Raw genomic sequence first — 20,361 nt, forward strand, 5'->3', positions numbered from 1 at the left:
GAGAGCAGGAGCCGGAGTTGAAAGGGGGCTCGGCCTCTCATTCGCTCATTCATTCATGCGTTCAATTGTATTTATTAAGCACTTACTGTGTGCGGAGCGCTGTACTAAGTGCTTGGAAAGTACAATTCAGCAATAAAGAGAGCCGATCCTTGCCCACAAGAGGCTTACACTCCAGAGGCGGGGAGACAGACCTTAAAACAAGTAAAGAGGCATCAGTAGCATCAGTATAAATGAATAGAATTAGAGACGCATACACGTCAAAACAAGTAAACGGGCATTACTACCGTTCTCATCCCTCACGGCCGTGGTAGAGCCCTTATCTATTGAGTGCCCACTGGATACAGTGCACTGTATTAAGTGTTAGCAAAAACGCAACAGATGCTTCCTGCCCACTAGGAGCTGACACTCTAATAAGGGAGACAAACCGAAATAGTTACGGAGAGCATAATTGGAATCATTAATCATTAATCAGAATCACAGGGGAAGCAGCGTGGTCTAATGGCTAGAGCCCGGAACTGGGAGTCAGGAGGATTCTAATCTCAGCTCCGCCACTTGTCAGCTGTGTGACTTTGGGCAAGTCGCTTTACTTCTCTGTGCCTCACTTACCTCATCAGTAAAATGGGGATTAAGACTGTGAGCCCCTCGTGGGACAAGGACTGTGTCCCACCCAATTACCTTTAATTAACTCCAACACTTAGTACGGTACCTGACACGTAGTAAATGCTTAACAAGTACTATTATTATTATTATTATTATTACATTGACAAATGATTATTCAGATAAACATGACACTGAGGGGCGGGCAGGGTGAGCGGTGGCTTAGAGAGAGAAGGGTAATAATAGTAATAATAATGATAATTGTGGTGTTTGTTAAGCGCTTACTATATTTCAAGCTCTATTCTAAGCTCTGGGGTAGATAAAAGGGAGTCAGGTTGGATACATTCCCTGTCCCATATGGGGCTCATAGTCTTAATCTTCATTTTACAGATGAGGTAACTGAGGCGCAGAGAAGCGACTTTTCCAAGGTCACAGAGCAGGCATGTGGCAGAGCCGGAATTAGAACCCTGACTCCCAGGCCCACGCTCTATCCACTGCAAATCTTCCCTGCGGCTGCTGGTCCGCCCCAGCTCTGCTCCTCTGAGGAACGAGGGGTGGGATGGGTCACGGTGAGCGAGTGCGGGGTGGCGTGTCAGCGGGGGAGTCGGCCTGGCAGAAAAAGAATGGGCTGGGGAGTTGGGAGGTGTCAGGTTTGAGTCCCAACTCCTCTTGACCTTCTCACTTAACCTCTTTGCGCCTCACTATCCTCATCTGTGAAATGGGGGTAAGATACTTACTCCCGTTTCCGCTCAGGTGGTGAAGCCCCCCCCCCGTGGGGCTGGGGCTTTGTCTGATCTGACCCAGCCTTTAAAGCACAGCGCTCGGGCACGTATTAAGCGCCTTGGAAATGTCACAACTACATCATCTCATTGGCTAGAGCAAGTCTTGTGGGAAATGGAAGAGGGAGTTAGCCTATTTTACAGACGGAGAAACCGAGGTATGGGGAAGTGCAGCGGCACCACTTTGGGGCATAGAGTCTGCTGGCATGGCAACCGGGTCATGCTCCCAGAAACTGGAGGCCAGAGAAATGTCCAGGCATCAAATCAAATCAGTGGCAAGAGCCCGGGCTTTGGAGTCAGAGGTCATGGGTTCGAATCCCACTCTGCCACTTGTCAGCTATGTGACTGTGGGCAAGTCACTTCACTTCTCTGTGCCTCAGCTACCTCATCTGTAAAATGGGGATGAAGACTGTGAGCCCCACGGGGGACAACCTGATCCCCCTGTGTCTACCCCAGCGCTTAGAACAGTGCTCTGAACATAGTAAGCGCTTAACAAATACCAACATTATTATTATTATTATTAAATCAGGTGGCCAGGTGACTTCGGGGGTGGCTGTGGAACATCCCGGGATCTCTCTGTCAATTCAGATTGGAGCCCGGATGGTTAAGGCATGTCAAGCCTCTCCGTGGGGCAGAGCCTCTCTGTAGGGAAGCAGCGTGGCCTAGTGGATAGAGAACAGGCCTGGGAGTCAGAAGGACCTGGGTTCTAATCCTGGCCGCTCTGCCACTTGTCCGAGCTGCGGGAGTTCTCACCCTCCCGACCCGCCCGGCCTCCCCGGATTTCCGACTGACCATGACGGTGCGTGGGCCCGGTCGTTTTTCCCAGCCAGAGGCACCGGGCCCTTTGCCGAGAGCCACCTGCGTGCCAGGAGCCAGGGCTGGCGGGTTTGGCCCCGGGCTGCCGTGCATTGTTCAGAGATGTTTTGCTAACCTTTAAAGAGCATCTTCCCATGAAACCGCACACTTTCCGCTCTGGAGGATGATTAAGACTGGCCGGGTGGGGCCTCTGGTCAGAGTCATTACAGCTGATCCCGCTGCGGGTGGGTGGGGAGAGAGCGAGGGGGGCTCTCTTGGAGACAGAGGGCATCAGAGCCGAGCCAGGAGGAGAAGCAGCGTGGCCTAGTGGAAAGAGTACGAGCCTGGGAGTCAGGGGAAGAGGGGTTCGAGTCCCACATCTTTGCTGTGTGACCTTGGGCCACCGACTTCACTTCTCTGTGCTTCAGTTACCTCATCTGAAAAATGGGGATCGAGATTGTGAGCATCATGTGGAACAGGGACCGTGTCCAGCTTGATTATGTTCCATCTATCCCAAAGCTTAGGACAGTCCTTAGCTCATAGTAAGCCCTTAACAAATACCAAAATTATTATTATTGTTATTATTTGGGTGGTGGGGAGGGATCGTTGGTAACCGGAGCTGGAGGAGGAGCGGAGACTCAGGAGAGAAGTTGCAACTCCCTCTCCTTTCTGCTGTGGCTGCAGAAACTGGTCGGTGAAAATCACTCTCCTCTATTTCTCCCGGAACAATTTCCCCAGGAATTTTTTTATGGTATTTATGTGCCAGGCACTGTATTAAGTGCCGAGGTAGATATAAGCTAATTGGATTGGACACAGCCCATGTCCCGCTTGGGGCTCACCGTCTTGATCCCTATTTTACAGCTGAGGTGACTGAAACCCAGAGAAGTGAAGTGACTCGTCCAAGATCGCACAGCAGGTGTCTGTCAGAGCCGGGATTAAGACCCGGATCCTCTGACTCCCAGGCCCGTGCTCTCTCCACTAGACCATGCTGCTTTTCAACTGGGCAATTGGGTCCCTGGGACAAGGAATCAACAGTACCAGTATAACCAGCATGACCATACTGGATGCCTACTGTGGGTGGAGCACTGTACTGAGTAACTACCAGGTGCAGATTGCTGTACTAAGGCCTCCTGTGTGTAGAGACTGTATCTTGCACCTATTACGTTCATGTGAGAACGGTGCCTTCCACATAGTATACATAGCCACGCATGGGAAGCAGCGTGGCTCATTGGAAAGAGCCTGGGCTTCGGAGTCAGAGGTCATGAGTTCGACTCCCGGCTCTGCCACTTGTCAGCTGTGTGACTGTGGGCAAGTCACTTCACTTCTCTGTGCCTCAGTGACCTCATCTGTAAAATGGGGACTAACTGTGAACCTCACGTGGGACGACCTGATGACCCTGTATCTCCCCCAGCGCTTAGAACGGTGCTCTGCACATAGTAAGCGCTTAACAAATACCAACATTATTATAGTAAACGCTTAACAAATACCGTAATCAACATCATCACTGGGGGAGTCTATTATCTGTTGAGCACTACTTTGGGGGCGGAGCACTGTACGGAGCATTGGAGAACGCAGGGAAAAAGTCACACTCCGAAGAAAAGGATGCCGAGGTGCCTGAAGGGATGGGAGGACCGGGAAGGTGGGGCGTTAATCCGGGAAGGTCTCCTGGAGTTGGGGGCTGTGGGAGGGTCAGTGGGCAGAGGGTTGTGTCAGCCTCTTGGATTGATTAGCACGTAGTAGACCCCACCCCCCACCCCCACAAAATAGACCCTGCTCTAAGAGTGTGTCCCTGTGGCCGTGCTACTGGCTGTGTTATCTTGATGACGTTGTCTTGTTTTTCTTTTGCTCTATTTTGCTTTGCCTCCCCTGTTCAGACTGTGAGCCTGTCATTGGGCAGGGATGGTCTCTATCTGTTGCCGAATTGGATGTTCCAAGCGCTTAGTACAGTGTTCTGCACATAGTAAGCGCTCAATAAATACTATTGAATGAGTGAATGAATGAATAAACAGACACATTCCCTGCTCGCAAGGAGGTTACAGTCTAGGGTGGGGGAGACAGGCATTAGTAGAAATAAATAAATTAAAGATGTGTACAGCCCAACCCCCAGGGGTACCAATGTGGCCCAGTGATTACAGCCTGGGCATGGGAGTCAGATGACCTGCGTCCTAATCCCGGCTCTGCCGCTTGTCTGCTACGCGACCTCCGACAAGTCACTTAACCTCTCTGTGCCTCAGTTACTTCGTCTGCAAAATGGGGATTAAGACTGTGAGCCCCGTGTGGGACATGGACTGTTTCCATCTGGATTTGCTTGAACCCACCCTGGTGCTTAGTACGGTGCCTGGCACATAGTGAGCGCCCAACAAATACCGTAATTATTATCATTGCTATTATTATGTGGGACATTGATTGTGTCCAATCTGATTAGCTTGTATCTACCCCAGTGCTTAGTGCAGGGCCTGGCACATGGTAAACTCTTAACAAAATACCATAAAAAGAAAGGATTGGGGGAATCCCCCAGCGAGGGCGCGTTCCTTCCAGAAGAACCCGGGAGCAGGGCCCCCTCCGGGACAAACCGCTCCCCCCTGCCCCCCACTTTCTCTTCCCCTGGGGTTCGGTTACAAACAAGGGTGGGTGGTTGGGAGTCCTGGGAGGGGCCGGAGGTGGCAGAGACTCTCAGGTGACCCTGCCGCTTCCTGAAGCCAGGAAAACTCTGGGCCCTCGCCAGGACCAGAGGGAGAGGACGGGGGAGGGTCAAAAAAAAAGGAAGTAAAAAGGGAAAGAAAATCACCACGGGGGAAAAGAAAAGAAGAGAAGGACAGGGTGGGAAAGCAGAAAGAGAGGAAGATAAGAGGACCGGAAAGAAGAAAAGGAAATGAGAAGGAAAAAGAGCAGGGATAGAGCTTCGCTGTGGAGACATTCAGGGACCCAAATGGAGGTGGAAGTGCAACTCTGGGCCTGAAGGAGAAATAGGAAGCTTAATCCTGTAACTCTCTCCTTGCTGGGAATTAGTGGGTAGAGTGTAGAGCATAGTGAGTAGACGGCAGGTCTGGGAGTCAGAAGGTCATGGATTCTAGCCCAGGTTCCGTCACTTGTCTGCTTGTGACCTTAGTCATGTCACTTCACTTCTCTGGGCCTCAGCTCCCTCATCTGTAAAATAGGGATTGAGACTGTGAACCCCATGGGGGACAGGGACTGTCCAACTCGATTTGCTTGTATCCAACCCAGTGCTTAGTAAAGTGCCTGGCACATAGTAAGCACTTAACAAATGCCATTATCATTATTATTAATAATAACGATAACTATATTTTCCAGAATCCCAAAGGACTTCATTTCCCAGCATTCCTATAGCACTTACGTATAACGATCGATTAGTCGATCAATAGTATTTATTGAGGGCTTACTGTGTGCAGAACATTATACTAAGCACTTGGGAGAACACAATACAACAGCACTGGGTGGACATGTTCCCTGCCCAGAACAAGCTTAGAGTCTACAACAGTGTAGCCTAGTGGATAGAGCCTGGGCCTGGGCGTCAGAGGACCTGGGTTCTAATCCCGACTCTGCCGCTTATCTGCTGTGTGACTTGGGGCAAGGCACTTCACTTTTCGGTGCCTCAGTTACCCCCTCTGAAAAATGGGGATTAAGACTCTGTGGGACAGGGACTGTGTCCAATCCGATTGGGGTGCATCTATCTCAGCTCATCATAAGTGATTGACAAATACCACCTTTATTATTATTACAAGGGGCAAATAGACACTGCTGTAAATATGTAATTTATAGATATGTTCATAAGTGCTGTGGACATATATACTCTCTCACTCCCTTCTATCCGTTATTTATTTCAGGGTATGTCTCCCCTTCTACATTCTAAGCTCCTTGGCAGAGGTGATCACACCTACTAACTTTATTTCATGCTTCCAAGAGCCTAGGCCAGGGCTCTGCACAAAGTACTTGCTCAGTAAACCCTCAAGGAGGAGATGTCAGTAGCCAATTGGAGCTTAGGAGTAGCTCAGGTGGAGCTTATAAATTCAGTACCGGGGGTGGTGGGCTACTTCCTGCTCTTTGGCTCTCTTTTTCCTCTGTCGGCTCGAGGACGTGATCGGCTCCCTTTTCATGGTCAACTGTGAGTAAATGGGCTGAGACCCAAGGAAATTTATGCGTTTATGGAAGCTCGTGTACCTGCTGGAACATTAATTAGAGAAATGGATCCACTCCTATTCCCTCTATTGTCCTCTCTTTAACTTTAAAAGTAAATTCCAGGGTCTAAGACTTCGGTGGGAGTAGATTCTGGAGTGGCCATGAATTTTTCTAGGATTCCTCCGCCACTGACCTGGATGAGCTAGCTGATCCAAAGCCCTAAATTCTGGTGGAAATCCTCTAGTGTGGAACTGTAATGAGAGAGAATGGAAGGAGCCCAAGGTCTGAGCAAGAGGTCAAGGTTGGAGGGGAGGAACGAAGGAGAGGAATAACTGTGGTGTTAAGTGCTTAGTATATCCTAAGCACTGTACTAAACGCTGGGGTAGATATGGGATAATCTGGTCAGACATTATCCCAGACTCACAGTCAAAGGGAGAAATGTCAAGAAATCCAGAGATGGAAAGGTGGAGTTGAAGCTAGGGAAAAAGCAGGAGGTGGAAATAGGTGAGGAAAGGCAGAAGGAGGGAACGTGGGGAGTGTCAGAGGAGGTGCAAACAGCAGGAATTAAAAGATTTGAAAATGGTATGCGAGTGGAAAGTGAGAGGCGGCAGGTGATAGAGCATAAATGAAACTATTAGGTGATTGGAAGGTAGCAGAGAGTGGAGTGTGGATGGGAGTCGGGGGATAATCAATCAGTTGTATTTACGGAGGGCTTACTGTGTGCAGAGCACTGTACTAAGCCCTTGGGAGAGTATAATATAGGTGAATAGAAGGTGACTGAGTGTGAGGGAGAAGGGCCAGGTGGATGGTGAATAAATTAATTCCACCGGGTTGTTTTCTTCCTGCTGGGGCTAATTAGGCTGATAGGATCTGGCAGGACAAGCCCCCATTTCCTTGGAATCATTGTACTCTCCCAAGTGCTTAGTATAGTGCTCTACTGTACAGTACAGTGCTCTACAGTGTTTTGCACACAGTAAGGGCTCAATAAATACGAGTGAATGAATGCTCTGCGCACAGTAAGCAGCCGATAAATACCATTGTTGATGATGATCTCTGTCTGGGGAGGCAGCAGAAATGTAATGTCAGGGGTTCAGACAAGTGTGTCCATGGGCAGAATGTCCTTACACACGTCACTCCTCTAGTGCTTACCGTCTCACTGTGCCTCGATCTCACCTATCTTTCCACCGACCCCTGACCCACGTCCTGCCTCTGGCCTGGAACGCCCTCCCCTCTCTAATCTGACAGACAATGACTCTCCCCCTCTTCAAAGCCTTATTGAAGGCCCATGTCCTCCAAGAGGCCTTCCCACATTTAGCCCTCCCTTTCCTCTTCTCCCATTCCCTTATGCGTTGGCCTGATTTGCTTCTGGATTTGCTTCCTTTTTTCTTCCCTCTCTTCCAGCAAGCGCTTAACAAATACCAACATTATTATTATTACCCCAGCACTTAGAACAGTGCCAAGCACGTAGTAAGTGCTTAATGAATACTATTAAAAAAAAAAAAAAGTTGGGGTGTAAGCTCATTGTGGTCAGGGAATGTGTCTTGGGTATCTGTTGGGCTCTCCTGATTGTCTACCTCAGTGTGTCGCACCCAGTGGGCGATCAAAAAAAAAATCCCGTGACTATTGCAACAGGTCCCCATTAAGGGGCGTAGAAGATGGTTGGTCCAACTGAAAACTGGACTCTCACCACAATGTGAGACTGGACGAATGGCCACCAAGGTGACCAGCCAGAAGCCCAGAGCGGGGAGTCCCACTCTTCAACAGCAACCCTCTGGCTCGGGATGGCCAGGCGATGTGGAGGCTGGTTCTAGTTAGATCATTCCTCAGTTCTTGAGCAAGCACCCGGCTTCAAAGTAAACTGTAACAAATCAGTTCCTTACCACAAGCCTCCCCCCGCCCACCCTCCCGCCCGCCTGCCCTCCGTCCCCGGCACACTGCCTGGCACGCACATTTCTCTGGGGCTCTGCCCAGGAAACGCCCAGAAATGCTAGGAGTCACGTTGGAGGCCAGGTGGGGTTTAGCCAGAGGCAGGATGGTCATTGTTGGAGTAAAAGAACCCTGTCAAGGGGCACTCAATCGATCCATCGTATTTATTAAGCACTTACTGTGTGCAGAGCACTGTACTAAGCACTTGGGAGAGGCCAGTATAACAGACACATTCCCTTCCTATGATGAATTTACAGTCTAAAGGGGGACCACTGGGTCAGGCAAGGGAAGTTTTATCCCAGAAAGGGAGGGGGATGGACTAGTTGACCTCTGCTGATCGCTTCCAGGTTCAGGGCCTTCCTGAGGAAGTCAGACCACAGGAGTCTGGTGGGTGAGTTTCCAGAGAGGCTCCAGCGGACAGAGTGTCTTTTCTTGTGGGGATGGGAAAGGGTTGGGGAAAGAGGAAATCTTCAAGCCCTGTTGGGAGGTGAGGAGAGACAGAGTTCCTTTTGGAAACTTATTCAACTCATCTTTAACTCTGCACATTCTCCAGTGCCCGGGATGCTACACGGGAGAAGTTGCCGCAAATCTCACAGCCTCACACTCGGAGCCTGGAAATCGGTGTCCTGGGAAGTGGCTGGGCCTTCCCAACTTTTCTCCTTCTTCTCCTTCCTCCAGTCTGGAAATTATTTTATTGTCTGTCTCCCCTGCTAGATTATAAACTCCTTGAGGGCAGGGATGGTATCTAGCAACTCAACAGTCCTCTCCCAAGACCTCAGTACAGTGTCCTGCACAGAGTAGGCACTCGGTATATACCAATGATTGACTGGAACCACTCACCTAAAAGTCAAAGTTTGGTGCCCAGTCTTTTGGGCTTCCCTCCCTCCTCCTCTGGGGAGTATTTTCCCCTTCCTCGCTCCCGAGTGACCCCACCTCCACCTCGTATTTTCCCCCTCCTGGCTCCCAAGTGACCCCCCCGCCCCCGGCCTCCTGCTTTCCCAATCCCCCTCCCCCACATCCTTCCCACCTGACCTGGGCCATTATAATAATAATAATAATGGTATTTCATTCATTCAGTTGTATTTATTGAGTGCTTACTGTGTGCAGAGTGCTGTACTAAGCGCTTGGAAAGTACAATTCAGCTACATATAGAGACAATCCCTACCCAACAAAGGGCTCACAGTCTAGAATGGGAGAGACAGACAACAAAACAAGTAAACAGGCATCAATAGCATCAATATAAAAAGAATTATAGATATATACACATCATTAATAAAATAAATAGAATAATAACCCTGTACATACATACACAAGTACTGTGGGGTCGGGGGTTAAAGGAGAGAGAGGGAGTCGGAGCTATGGGGAGGGGAGGAGGAGCAGAGGAAAAGGGGGGCTTAGTCTGGTATTTAAGCATTTACTTTGTGCCAAGCACTGTTCTAAGCATTGGGGTAGATAGAAGGTAATCAGGCTGTCCCACGTGGGGCTCACAGTCTTAATCCCCATTTGACAGGAGGTAACTGAGGCACAGAGAAGTGAAGTGACTTGCCCAAGGTCACACAGCAGACAAGTAGCAGATACAGGATTAGAACCCACATCCTCCGACTCCCAAGCCCGGGCCCTTGCCATTAGGCCACGCTGCTTCTCTGGTTGATGTGGAATGTTTAGATTGAAGAAGGGGTGAGAGCACGGTGGAAGGTCCTGGAGGGTCCACTGGTTGGAGGTGGGGGCAAAGGGGCCAGGAAACCCACCTACCTTCAAACTCTGAGTGTCGTCACTCCGGACCTTCCTCTGCTAGGTTACATATCCTGCTTAGACTGCAAGCTCCTTGTGGGAAGAGAACGTGTCTACCAACTCTGTTGAATTGTACTCTCCTAAGAGATTAGTACAGTACTCTGCATTCAGTAAGCGCTCGATAAATACCATTGATTGATTCAGTGGCAGTCGGATTCCTGTACCAGGCCTGGATTCTCCTGGTGGGCAGCTAGGATGAACTTAGTAATAATAATAATTATGGCATTTAAGTATTTACTATGTGCCAGGCACTGTGGTAAGTGCTCGGGTGGATACAAGCAAATCAGGTTGGACACAGTCCCTATCCCACATGGGGTTCACAATCTCATTTTACAGATGAGGGAACAGAGAAGCAGCATGGCTCAGTGGAAAGAGCACGGGCTTTGGAGTCAGAGGTCATGAGTTCAAATCCCAGCTCTGCCACTTGTCAGCTGGGTGACTGTGGGCGTGTCACTTCACTTCTCTGTGCCTCAGTTCCCTCATCTGTAAAATGAAGACTGTGAGCCCCACGTGGGACAACCTGACTCCCCTCTGTCTACCCCAGCACTTAGAACAGTGCTCTGCACATAGTAAGCGCTTAACAAATACCAACATTATTAACTGAGGCCCAGAGAAGTGAAGTGACTTGCCCAAGGTCACACAGCAGACAGGTGGGAGAGCGGGGATTAGAACCCATGACCTTTTGACTCCCAGGCCCATATTCTAGTCATTATGCCATGCTGACCAGGGCCTGGCAGAGGGTCAGGTCCCGACTCTGGGGTTAGGAACTAGCCGGTGGTGCCGGGTTGAGCAGCAGGGTGATTTGTGTCTGTGGCTTTCCTGTGGCAGGATGGGCAGAGTGAGGGACCCCGCAACCCCCATTCTCAGTCTGGCATCTCCCTGGCAGCAGGGTAGGGACGGGTACCCGCTTGACTCCTGTGCCCAAGACAGGTACTGTACTAAGTGTGTACTTGATACGGGACTCTAAACCAAGTCAGTGCTCAACAAATACCACTGATTGGTTGCAAGGGCAAAGAAAGGGAGGGACGCTCCCCTCTTCCCCTCCGTCGTTAACTTCTCTGTGCCTTAGTTCCCTCATCTGTAAAATGGGGATTAAGACTGTGAGCCCCACGTGGCACAGCCTGATTACCTTGTAACTACCCCAGCACTTAGAAGGGTGGTTGACACAAACTAAGCACTTAACAAATACCATAATAATATTAATGATTCCCCTCCATCCTCCTCCTTCTCCTCTCAGTTCTTTGATTTTTTCCTTTTCTCCTACTTTTCTCTTTGCTGTAGGCATTCTGGGTTTCAGATGCCAGCTCTTTCTGTCAGTCATTCTCTCCCTGTGTTTCTCTCCTACAGGGTCTCTTTCACTCTATGTGCGTCTCCCTGTCTATCTCCCTTCACGTCTCTCTGCCCACCCTCCCCCCCAGCTCTACTCTCCCCCCGCGCCCACCCGAAGACCTGTCACCGTATGTTCTCTCTCACTCTCTCCGTCGACTGGCGGACGCTACAAACATTTCAGGAATTTGAAATTGGACATGCCATGAGGGTTGTTATCGGGGCCTACTTGCCAGCAAGGGGCTAACCCGCCTGACACCGGGGAGGGAGGGGGCGGGCGAGCCGAGCCCAGCACCGGCCGGACGGGAGGATTCGGGGGGTGTGGGGGGGGGCAAGGTGGGGGCGGGGAGCAGATTGGGGCCTGCAGGAGGAGGAGGAGGGGATCGGGAGGGGAGGACAACAAGAAAATCAAAAGTCAGCTCAAAATCTGCCCAGAGGGGAGAACAAAGTTCATGCCGTACAGTCAACTGGTCAATGGTCTTTACGGAGCACTGACTATATGCACAGCACTATACTAAACTCTTGGGAGAGTAACGTCTAACGATAAAACAGATACATTCCCTGCCCACAATGAGCTTGCAGTCTAGAGGGGGAGAAAGGCATTAATAGAAATAAATTGTGAATATGGACATTAGTGCTGTGGGGCTGGGAGGGGGATTCATTCATTCAGTGGTATTCATTGAGGACTTATTGTACTAAGCGCTTGGGAGAGTGCACTGTGACAACAAACGGACACAATTCCTGCCCACAACGGGCTCACGGTCTAGAGGGATGAATAAAGGAAACAAGTCAGGGCGACACAGAAGGGAATTGAAGTAAAGGAAGGGAGGGCTTAGTCAGGGAAGGCTTCTTGGAGGAGATGGGCCTTCAATTAGGTTTTGACTAGTAGATTAGGCAGGCGAGTTGTTACACACTCCTTAATGGATTCTGATTTCCAGAAGCACCCCAGGATTTTTCCTTGTCTCTGCTTCCACACCTGTGGTCTCTCCAAAATTCCGGGGGGAGGAAAGTGGGTTCAGTCTAGAATTGGCAGATAGAGGATGAATTGGAGTTCTAGAAGCTCTGGAAAGAGTCCGAAGGACCTGGGTTCTAATCTTGGCTCAGCCGCTTATCTGCTGGGTGGCCTTGGGTGAATCATTTCACTTTCTCTGTGCCTCAGTAACCTCATCTGTAAAATGGGGATTAAGATTGTGAATCCCATGCGGGACGGGGACTGGGTCCGACTCGATCATCCTGTATCTACCCCAGTACTTAGAATAGTGCCTGGTACGTGGGAAATGCACAACAAATACCATAAAAAGGAGGTTCTGTGGACTCCCAAGATGCCCGGAAAAAGGTGGCGTGAAACTAGTCCCCGTCGGGAAGGGGCTGAGGCTTGTCTGATTTTTCTCTCTGTGGGGCCACGTGACCCCAGCCTCACGCTGGGTTTCTGTAATGGAACCTGCTTTGTTTTGTGTCTCTTTCCCCAACCGGCCCACCCACTGCCCTTCTCCTTCCACTTCCAGACCAACCTCCCACTCCTGAGCAAGGGAAGGGAGAGGTGGGAACAACAAGCCCTTTTCTCAGACACCACCCTGGAACCCCGGGTTGTGGAAGAGAAGAATGAGGATTGATGGTCTCAAATGGCACTGGTGGGCTGGATCTGCCAGGGGGAGGAGGCTGGGGACAAGTTAGGTACTTACTGGCCACAGGCCACCCTTTAGAAAATTGCTCCTGGTGATGAAAGAGAAGAGGAGGGAAAACAAAGTCCAGGAAATGGGAGAGAGAGATAAGAGCCAGGGTAGAACTGGAGACTCAGGTGCTTGTGCAACCACACGCAAACATACACATGCCGTCACACGCTGTTCGATACGATTTGCTGACGATGATCCCCAATTCAATAATAATAACTATAGTATTTCTTAAGCTCTCACTGTGTGCCAGACTGGGTTAGATACAAGATAATTGGGTTGAACTCAGTCCCTGTCCCACATGGGGCCCCCCATCTCAATCCCCATTAGATGAGGTAACTGAGGCAAAGAAAAGAAGCGGCTCGCCCACAGTCGCACAGCAGACGAACGGCAGAGCCGGGACTAGAACCCAGGTCCTTCTGCCTCCCAGGCCTGTACTTTATCCACTAGGCCACGCTGCGGGTGTGTGCACGCCCTCCACACAGGCCCACACTCACACCCACGTGTTCCCTGAAGACCTTTCTATTTTGCAGGAGCAGCTAGCGGGTTGGAGCCGGGGAGGCAGGGGGTCCTGACAGCTGGTTCCACCTCAGCTCTGAAGGAAACTCTGCAGGAGGTGACAGGATCTGTTGCTGGAGAAGTAACTTCCAGGCTTCCTTCCCCCTGCTCGGGGCAGGCCTGAAAGTATAGCCCAGTGGTCCCTAGACGGGGTCCCCCACCACAGCCTCACCCCTCAGGGCAGGTGTGGTGGAGCAGTCCAGGACCCCGGGCCTTCATCCAGACCCCTCCGGCCCCAATCCGTCCCCCTTCGGAGCTCCCTCGTCCCGCTCCCCAACTTGCAGCTGTTTCCGGTGGAAAGCCGCCATTGGCCATGCTCCCAGGCGTCGAAGCCAACGTGTGCTTCCGGGGCCGGGGGTGGGGAATCGGCTCTGGTGCTGCAAAAGTGCAGAAGTGCTGGGAGGAAGTGACCTGGGGTGGTGTAGGGGGAATCTCCTGGAAGTGGTGGGATTTCAGGAGGGCTTTGAAGAGGGAGACCAGTGATCTGGCAGATTTGAAAGGGCAGGGGGTCAACAAGGAACTGGAGGCAGGAGAGTGGGGAATGAGGTACAGTGAGAGTGTGAGCTAGGGAAGAAGGAAGAGTGTGAGCTGAGGTGTAGTAGGAGAGGTGAGCTGATAATCTATAAACTGTAGACTGCAAATTGGTTGTAGGTGGGAAATCTGTCCATTGCTATACTGCATTCTCTCAAGTACAGTGCTCAGCACACAGTAGCACTCAATAAATATATTTGACTGAGAGGCTGATAGGTAAGAGGGCGGGAGCCGGTGGAGAAGTAAAAGCCGATGGCCGGGAGTTTCGGCTTGTTGTGAAGAGGAATGGGTAACCATTGGAGGTCGTGGAAGCCCAGTTCAACTTAGAGGGCTAAACCATTGGCCTGCTTGGAGGCAGGGGGCTGGACCAGATGACCTCAAGGTCTTTTCCAGCTCTGGAAAGCCACAAAGAAAGTGGGGGGATCCCAGCTCCAGAGAAGCCGTGTAGCCTATAGGTAAGAGCATGGGCCTGAGAGTTAGGACGTGAGTTCTAATCCCTGCTCTGCCACTTGTGTGCTGTGTGGGCCTCGGGCTAGTCACTTCACATCTCTGTGCCTCAGTTACTTCATCTGTAAAATGAGGATTGGGACTGTGAGCCCCACGTTGGACAGGGACTGTGTCCAACCTGATTTGCTTGTATCCACCCTAGTGCTTAGGACAGTGCCTGGCATACAATAAGCACTTAAATACCACAGTTATTATTATTATCACCTGCTTAGCCGAGGCCTCTGGAGAAATCCCCTAAGTTTTTCCCACTCCTTCCACGGTGTAGCAAGGCTGAGGGCCTGGACTTGCCCGCCTGGACAGGGTGGAAGCCGGAGCTACGGAAATTGGGGGGAGCCACCCGCCCCTTCCCCCCCGTCGTCCCCCTCCTTCCCTCTGCAATCCCCCCTCTCTGCTCCCCTGCTGTTTCCGTGGACCCATTAAATCTTGGCAGGCGCTGGACCGGAGTTTATTTGGGTTGCATAAACAGTTAAAGGCCGTTTTATGCCTCGTTGCTGCTCCGCACTGGAGGAGAGAGGCAGGTCTCTGGGGAGGCTATTACCTAGTTCTGCTCCCCCTCCAGGAGCGGGGCTTAGAAATTCCCGTCGTTTACAAGGGTCGCCAATAAATCACTTACTGGAGGGTGGTGGAGCCGGGCAGGAATGGGGGGGGGGGGGCATGGAAGCCTCAGGGCAAGGCTGGCTCTGGGGCCCGGGCGGCACTGAGGAATTTGGTGCCCAGAGGGAGGGTGGGTAGGCAGTGCTGGGCCTCTCTTCACCAAATTCCCCCTCACTCCACATGCAGAGAGTCTCCCGGGATGTGGGCCTACGCTACCTGGGCCCCGAACCTCTGACCACCAGAGCAGGGGGAGAGGTAAGGCTGTGGCCCCGGGCTCTGGGTTCAGGCCCCTGCCTCTAAACAGGGCAGTGGTCCCTAACCCAAGCCAGAGGGAACTTACGTCTGCGATCAAAGCCCCCGGGCCCCTGTCTGTGGTTGGGAAGTTCTTCCTTACAGCTGACCTCCATCCCTCACCCTCCGATTCTAACCCATTTGACCATGTCCTCCACCCTTTCCCCTACCTCCTCCCTCTCTCATCCTCCTACCTTCCCTTCCTCTCCTCCGCCTCGCCTGGCCGCCTTCCTTCTCCTCCCTCTCCCCTTCAATCAATCAGTCATATTTATGGAGCACTTACTATGTGCTGAGAACTGCCCTAAAGGATTTGCGAAACACAGTACAATATAATGGGGAGACTCCATCCTGCCCACAAGGAGGTTATACTTAAAAAGGGGAGACCGATATTAAAATTAATTAGACTGGAGAAATGGCAGAGTGTGGTATTATTATTATTATTATCACTGTTACATTTGGCAAGGACTATTCGTCCAGCACCATTCTCAGCTCTGGGCTAGACATAGGTTAATCATCTTGGACTCAGGGTGAATATCAGGTGCTTAAAGGGCACAGATCCATAGCGGAGCACGGATATATGAGGGGAGGACAGGTAGGGGATAAGAGGGCCAAGTCAGAGAAGGCTTCTTGGAGGCTTTGAAGGTAGGGAGGTTGGTCTCCGGTCTGATGTGAAAGAGGAGGGAGTTTCCGGCCAGAGAGAGAAGGTGGTCAAGGGGTCAGCGGTAAGCACTCAATAAATACTATTGAATGGATGGGGAGATCATGGTACAGAGAGTAGGTGGGCTTGAGATGAGTGAAGCATGTGGGGTTTGTTGTAGTAGAAAATCAGCAAGGTAAGGAAGGAGCGCCAGAGCTGATTGAGTGCCTTAAAGCCAAAGGTAAGAAGTTTCCGGGTAAAACTTGAAGAGAAGCAGCGTGGCTTAGTGGAGAGAGCCCGGGCTTGGGAGTTGGAGGTTGTGGGTTCTAATCCCAGCTCTGCCACTTGTCAGCTGTGTGACTTTGGGCAAGTCACTTAACTTCTCTGTGCCTGTTACTTCATCTGTAAAATGGGGATTAAGACTGTGTGCCCATGTGGGACAACCTGATTACCTTGTATCCATTCCAGGGCTTGGAACAGTACTTGGCACATAGTAAGCGCTGAACAAATACTATTATTATGTGGAGGTGGATAGACAATCACTGGAGGCCTTTGAGTGGGGAGATATGAGTTGAATTTTTTTTTTTTTAAGAAAAATGAGCCAGGCAGAGTGAAGTATGGACTGTGAAGCAGGAGGCGGGGAGGTCAGCGAAGAGACTCAGACAAGATATAAAAATGCTTGGATTAGCATAGTAGCAGTTTGGATGGAGAGGAAAGGGTGGAGTTTTAGCCATTTTGTGAAGGTCGACTAAACAAGAATATGTGGGTTGAGGATAATGCCAAGGTTATGGGCTTGTGAGACAGGGAGGATGATAGTGGTGTCTACAGTGAAGGGAAAGTCCCGGGAAAGGGTGTGGTTCTCTTTCTCTCCTCTCCTTCCTTCTCTCCTTCTTCCTCCCTTCCCCAGTCTCCTCCACTCTTCCTCCTTCTCCCTCCCCATTCTCCCCTCCTCTCTTCCCTCTTAAATAGTGGTATATGTTAAACACTCTGCTCCAAGCACTGTAGAACTTAATAATAATAATGGTATTTTTTAAGCACTTACTATGTGTCAGGCACAGTACTAAGCACTGGGGTAGATACAGGCAAATTGGGTTGGACACAGTCCCTGTCCCATTTGGGGCTCACCATCTGAATCCCAGTTTTACAGATGAGGAAACTGAGGTCCAGTGAAGTGACTCACCCATGGTCACACAGCAGACACGTGGCGGAGCAGGATTAGCGCCCATGACCTTCTGACTCCCAAGCCTGTACACTATCCACTTGGCCATGCTGCTTACAAGTTAATCAGGTCGGCTCATAGTCTAAGTAGGAAGGAGAGCAGGTCCCGAATCCCTATTTTCCAGAGGAGGAAACTGAGGCACAGAGAACTGACAGACCCAGTGTTGGCACTGCAGGACGTTACTAAAGGGATGTCACTCTGTTAAACGTACCGTACTTCAGATGAGCTATTAAAATGAGATCCTTTCTGCTTTTCTCTGGTGACGGTACGGGGAAAGCTTTCATGGTACAGTCTTTCCTTGATGAGGAAACTGAGGCACAGAGGAAGGGCAGCGACTCGCCCAAGGCCGCCCAGCGGACAGGTGGCAGAGCTGGAATCGGAACTCCGGTCCTCTGTCTCCCAGGCCTGTGCGCTTCCCATACACTGTCCTCCCTCCCTTCCTCGCCCCCCTCCAGTTTCCCAACCTCAGGGTCCGGGCAGCTCAGGGCGGCACCGATGATAAGGTAATTGGGCCGAGGGGGCGGCGGGGGGTGGTCCTCGGTGCGGACCGAGGGTCCCCCGATTACAGGAGGGAGCGGAAGCGTCTCCCCGGCTCTGGGCCGTGATGATAATGGACCCCAGATGCGGCCTGGTCCCCGCGGGGCGTTCGATGAAAGCCGCCTTCGGGCCCCTCGCACGTGCACCCCCCCACACACACCCCCATCCCCTAGACCCCCGGGCGGACCCTGATTGCAAGCCTGATGTCACCGGGGAAGAATGCACGGGGAGGGGGCTGAACTGAGCTGAGCCAGCCTGGCCCCCAGCAAAGCCGTGGGGCTGGGGGCTTGGAGAGTTGGGATCCAGGCCCAGCTCTGGCCCCGGCCTGCTGCGTGACCTTGGGCCAGTCACCGGACCTCCCTGAGCCTCAGAGCCTTCATCTGTAAAATGGGGGTAAAATGAACCGTGAGGACCGGGATTGTCCCCCCTCTGATAGTCTCGTATCTGCTTCCACAGTTTAGCACACAGTGTGGTCTTTGGCGGGCCAAATGACTCGACTTAGATTAGCGTATTTTGGACGCGCCCTCAGGGACACTAATTCTCTGGAGAAGACACGAATGCTAGGAAAAGTCCAGGGAAAATGTGGAAGAGGCAGACCGGCAGCTGGAGGGTTAGAAACCGGTGACGGAAGAACCGTTCGCAAGGTTATACATTATGGCAGAAGGCAGGACGTTCTGGAGAAGACATATCCAAAGAGTCGCTAGGAATCAGAAATGAATCCGTGGCACTTGATGATGATAACTATAATCGAGCACTTAATAAATATCATTATTAGGATTCCTAAATCTCATCTGCACACTTCCCCTCCCCTGACTCCTCCTGACTTTTCTGGGTCTTTCTTAAACTGTGGAGTGGACTATCTTGATTCCAGAAAGGATCAGGCTGGCACTTCTCGAAGGGGGTTCTACAGGGAGCAATCCTCAGAGTGACCCCCCCCCATCACTCCGACTTGGCTCCCACTTACACTTGCCACATTGCCGTACGGTGTGTGTTCAGCTTGTGGTCCACTGAGGCACCGGATCTTTTTTCTAGCTGTAGGTTAGCGTTTACCACAGCTCCGGATGCTACCCCTAATGGCTCAGACAGGCAGCCTAAAATGCGGGTTCTCCTCAGAGCGCTGCTCTCTTGGACCGGGAAAGAACCAAGAAAAATGACTCGTGCCAGCCGACTTGATTCACCCTCTGCTCCAGCTACAGAAATCCACTGCAAACCAAATCGTAAGCTCCTCGACGGCAGGGAGAGTGTCCTACCAACTCTGTTGTACTGTAGTCTCCCAACTGCTTAATAATTCAGTGCTCTACCCACAATAATGATGGTATTTAAGTGCTTACTCTGTGCCAAGCACTGTTCTAAGCGCTGAGCACCAAGAGCCGTAGCAAGTCCTCCATAGATAGCGTCGATTGATTTGATCACGCCACGATGCTAGGACCTTCCCTTGGAGGAGGGAGTCTGTGGAAACTTCAACCCGGAAAGTTGTGTGGGAAGGGAGTCTTGTTCTTCTGGAGACGGGCAAAAATGTATACGTGGCTGGAAGTGGCATGCTGGGTTATGAGGGGGAAAATTTAGGGAAGTTAAAAAGCTCCCCAAGATCTTAGGTGGACTGATGGATTCCGTTCTGTCTTCACTAGTTTGTAAGCTTCTTGAAGGCAGGGAACATGTCTACCAACTCGGTTACATTGGTAGAGAAGCAGCAAGGCTTAGTGGAAAAAGCCTGGGCTTGGGAGTCAGAGGTCATGGGTTCTAATCCTGCATCTGCCACTTAACTGTGTGACTTTGAGCAAATCACTTAACTTCTCTGTGCCTCAGTTCCCTCATCTGTAAAATGGGGATTAAGAGTGTGAGCCCCACGTGGGGCCACCTGATTACCTTGTATCTACTCCAGTGCTTAGAACAGTGCTTGGCACATAGTAAGCGCTTAACAAATACCATTATTATGATTATTACTCTCCCAGCGGTTTAGTACGGTGGTCTGCACACAGTAATAATAATACTAATAATTGTGATATTGGTTAAGCGCTATACTACAAGCAAGGCACTGTTTTAAGCACTGAGTTAGATACAAGATAATCGTCCTGGCCTACATAGGGCACGGTAAACACTCAATAAATACCACTGATGGGTGGATTTAAGCTTGTTGAAGGCAGGGAACATGTTTGTTTCCCAGATGGAAGGTTAAAAGCGTCTATTCAGCTTAGGCATCCAAACTATATTATTTGATGATCATGATGGTAGGTCCGTGACTGGCTATTAAAAGGAAAACAGTGTGTTTTTCAGGATTGCATCTCTAAGCCCAAGGGTGGAGGGGCTTAGAGGATAAACACATGGTTTATAAGATGGTTTTAGAAGGTAAGCACATAGTCCCCCTAAGTATCATGTTTCCTGTCAGAGACAGGCTGGACTAGTGGGAAAATTTTCATGTTTGTCTCCCCATTAGAGTGAAAGCCCTTTGCGGGCAGAGAACGAATC

This window comes from Ornithorhynchus anatinus, chromosome 8, assembly GCF_004115215.2.
Source record: "Ornithorhynchus anatinus isolate Pmale09 chromosome 8, mOrnAna1.pri.v4, whole genome shotgun sequence".
Lineage (NCBI taxonomy): Eukaryota > Metazoa > Chordata > Mammalia > Monotremata > Ornithorhynchidae > Ornithorhynchus > Ornithorhynchus anatinus.